The 4,375-nt window shown below is 37.5% G+C and overlaps 1 protein-coding gene across 7 annotated transcripts in view; it reads left to right on the top strand.

Annotated features, from left to right (window-relative positions):
* EYA1 (EYA transcriptional coactivator and phosphatase 1) overlaps positions 1-4,375 on the top strand; it is an 82,666-nt gene that overhangs the window by 53,380 nt on the left and 24,911 nt on the right. The gene's annotated exons all lie outside the window — the stretch shown is intronic.

Below are 4,375 nucleotides of genomic sequence, written 5' to 3'. Positions count from 1 at the left end.
GCTTTGTGAAGAAATACATTGACACACAAATTGCCCAGTATAGTAAAGAGCATTTCATAGAATCATAAAGTGTTTTGGGTGGGAAGGGACCTTAAAGATCAACTAGTTCCACCCCCTGTGCCACAGGCAGGGACACCTTTCAGGTTGCTCAAAGCCCCATCCAACTTGGCCTTGAACACTGCCAGGGATAGGGCATCCACAGCTTCCCTGGGCGACCTGTTCAGTGTCTCAGCAACCTCCCTATAAAGAACTTCTTCCTTGTATCTACTCTAAATCTTTTAGTTTAGAACCATTGCCCCTTACCCCTTGTCCTATCTCTACAGGACTTGGTAAAAAGTCTGTCCCCATCTTTCTTATAAACCCTCTTTATATATTGAAAACTCACAATAAGATCTTCCCAGAGCCTTCTCTTCTTCAGGCTGAATAACCTTGACTCTCTCAGCCTTTCCTCGTAGGGGAGGTGTTCCAACCCTCTGAGAATTTCTGTGGCCGTCTGGACCTGCTTTAACAGATCCATACCTTTTTTGTGCTGGTGACCCCAGTGCTAGATGCAGAACTCCAGGTCAGGTCTCATGGGAGCAGAGTAGAGGGGGAGAATCACCTCCCTTGACCTGCTGGTCACGCTTCTTTTGGTACAGTCAAGGATGTATTTGGCTTTCTGGGCTGCAAGAGGATGTTGCTGGCTCATGCCCAATTTCTTATCCACCAGGATCCCCAAGTCCTTCTTGGCAGGGCTGCTTGCAGTCAATTCACCACCCAGCCTGTACTGATTGTCCCAACCCAGGTGCAGAAACTTGCACTTGGCTTGAACTTTATGAGGTTCACATTGGCCACTCCTCAAGCCTGTCAAGGTCCCTCTGGATGGTATCCCATTTGTCAGTGGCATGCATGCTAGTCAAAAAAGGTTTGTCATAGAAAGCAATCTAACTTTTAGTGGTATTTAAGCCCATCTCAAAGATGGTACCCTAAAAGTAATTTCTGTCAGTTACAAACATGTTTTGTCTACATACTCTCTCAAATTGCACATTCAAAGGTATTCCTTCCAGTGACGGAATTGAGGTTCTTGTGCCCTTCCCAGGAAATAAAATTCCAAATCCTGACATACTTTTCATGATAACAATTGTATCTGCCCATTTTCCCTAGGTTCCGCAGAGCCCGAAAAAACAGATTTAAGGATTGGCCAGTACAGGAGATAGTGTATTGGAGGGCAGCAGTAAGGTACCTGGAAGTCATTGTAAATCTGCATTAAGGCAGCGTACAGACAGGGTGACAGGGTTTGTTACTGGAATCACAGCTCTACCCCAGGTATGGCAGCTTTAATTGCAACAGAAACCTCATGTTGTGCTGCAATGGCAGGCTCTGAAGGGTACCATAAAGATTGCTATATAATGAATGTCATGGGTCAGCACTTTGAAAATTCTGTTATAACCAATAATGAAACAACATAGTTGTTCTAAAAAACTTGTCGAAGGCTTGATGAAAATTAAGAGTTGCAAAACTGTAAGAAATTGAACAGACTGAGAAGGTTGTGGTCTATTTTCATACTTTTTCCATCAAGCCATTAGCAGATTTTCAAAATACTGACTTATGTAATATTGCTGATATATATATATACACCTGCCCTTAATGAATTCTTACTTTTGAGGACTCGCAAAGTCCATATATGTGCTACAGAGCTCTTTCACCAATGCAGGTCATGCCCTAAGCACAGATGCAGTATACTGCTTTATGGTTCAGCACGTAACGTCCAAAACTAGGTAATTATGTGATTCATCCTGAAGGCCTCTTAGTGCCAGAATTGTCATTTCAGATATTAATAGGCCTTTTTTATTATTTAAATCATCCAAGAAGTCTGAAGTAATAGAACAGTGATGCCAGATAATTGAATAAATAGTTAATACTAATGGTAAAAGCAGTTAATGTTGCTATTAATTCATGTATTGCTTTCCATTTATTCTTGCATAGAGAGACTTCTCTTTGGCTTTTAATATTTCACAGAACTGATGTTAAGAAATTGTTTTCTATATTTTCTTTAAATATTACGATGAACACTGAACAAAAGCTGATCTACTGCTACAGATGTCAATACTGTAGTTGTGACTTGTTCATAACACATTCGTAAGTTTCCTAAGTAGCCCATTATTAGTTTATAACCTAAAAATCTGAAAAGTTTCACAAATTCAAATAACATTCCTGAGTAGTAGATACTGAGTTTTGGTCTCTCTGATTAGGCTGACAGATGTGTAAAATCTCATACAGCCAGTCAAGTCCCTGGTGCAGCTGCAAGTGAGGAAGAGTGTAAGTCATTCCAGCTAAGATCAATATTAATTTACACTCAAATATCTTTCCCAGCCCATCCTTTTTGCTCACGTAACGCAGTTATTTTGTGCTGAATCCACTGCTTTGAGGCAAACAATAGTTTTTCTCACTGGACTCTTACAATGCAAAGACCAGAAGATAAACTGAAGAGAAAATAACAGTCATTTTTAAAATACTCTCTCCTTGTTGGTTTGGGTGCTATCTTAAACCGGAGATCTCAGATTTGCATTATTCAGGTTGGTGTTTTAAGTGGATTAGTCTCTGAAAATAATATACTTTTGTTTTAGAAAAGGAAGTGAAGCTAAGTGTCATCCTTACATGCCATTTTGGCTGTTCATTAGCTAGTCCTCACATAAGTACAAAGATTTTAAGCCACAGTATAAGTATCTTAGCAATACGCATGGTAGGTAGTTTCTATCAATCAGCCTCTTCAGCCTAGATTTCATTTTAGCATGAATTTAAATATTATTATTTACAAGTTGTCTGATGTCTTCAGAGCCACCATGCAGTTTGTGCTGTTGTGGTTGAGTGCTATGATTGTAGTTTAAATTTTAGAAAAATACGCATATGCATGTATTTTAAACAAATCTGTTTATGCTGGGTTGTTTAGTTGGTTTGTTTTGGGTTTGGTTTTTTTCTTTTTTTTTTAGTAGGAATTATATTAAAATGTTGCTACAGGGGGAAAAATTAAGATGTGTCTTTCATTCATTTTCTTTCAAAAACACAGAAGGAGTGCTTGAAGTTGGTTCCCAAAATGTTTGAGTTTCATGGTCTCGGGAGATTTCTACTGTTTCAGTGTGGTTACAATAAGGCCTCTATGTGAATTTCATCCAGTTCAATGGTCTAATGAAACTGTAAAGAAAGGGGGAGGGGATTATACCCTTTATATTCATTACAGTATCACTTTTATTTTTGTGTGGTTTAAAGTAAAATTTGACTGCTGTTTGTTACTTGCATTTCTAAAATTTTACTTTAGATGTAGTCAAGAATCTGGATGTTTCTATAGCGGACAAAAGTGATCGTAATGTGTGCTGTTAAAGCATGAGATTTTAATGAGTGTTTAAAAAAAAAAAAGGACAAGTTTAACAAAAAAAAAAAGAGATATTGAAGGAATGGAGTATTCGTTTTAATTTATTTATTTTTTCCCCCAATATTCTTGTTCTGTCAGAATAGGGCAGTCCAGGCACTTCCTGAATGTTATCTGCAGTGCTATGTAGTCAAAAGATGATAGTTTCTACATGTTCTATGACAGCAAAGAACAGACTGCTGACACAAGTACTGAGCTCAGCTGAAATATTATTGCCAGAAGAAAGATCAGCAATATCTAAGCAAGTAATCTCTTCTTAACTGTAGAAAATCATTTCAATCAGTTGAAAGAGCTCCTCTTTTTCTTCTGCATGTTTGTGTAACTTGCATTGCAAATGTGAAGTACGGATACACAGGGGAATAACACCTTCCCTAACATTAGTAGGCAAAGGGGAGAGCCAATTGTAGCAGCAGTTATAACTCAAGTAAGAGGTTTTCTAAGAATTTTCCTTGACTGAAAGGTTTAAAAATACAAGTCAAATATTTCAATTAGTTTATTTTCTTAAAGCTGTGTTTACAAGTCCAAAACTCCCATTATGGCCTTGGTCAAATGAATAAAGCATAAATCACGCCTACAAGTTAGGGTTGACGAACAGAATAAAAAAGGCAGGGAAAACAAACCCTGACTTTTTTGTTCCATCACTTTAATAAATTCAGACAGAAATCTGAATACAAGCAACCTCTGACTCCCCAACTGTCAAGAGGACTGACTAACAAAACTAATGTCTCTTTCCTGAATCTAATCTCCACTAGTTTGGTCTTTAACAAAGCAAATATAATGACTAACAGAAGTATCTTCCACAAAACATCATAAAGCAAACAGGATTTTTCTAATTGTTCTTTTACATTATAAATTCATACATCTTTCTTTACCTTAGGAAGGTAGGAAAAATAGGAAAAGTCTTTCATATGACTCTAAATTTTTAGTTTATAATCAAAACCACACTCAACCATCTGTGCTAATGTATTA

This window comes from Nestor notabilis, unplaced genomic scaffold (assembly GCF_000696875.1).
Source record: "Nestor notabilis isolate BGI_N333 unplaced genomic scaffold, ASM69687v1 scaffold878, whole genome shotgun sequence".
Classification (NCBI taxonomy): domain Eukaryota; kingdom Metazoa; phylum Chordata; class Aves; order Psittaciformes; family Psittacidae; genus Nestor; species Nestor notabilis.
Note: the sequence above shows the minus strand (reverse complement) of the source record. Positions and strands in the feature narration are given on the sequence as shown.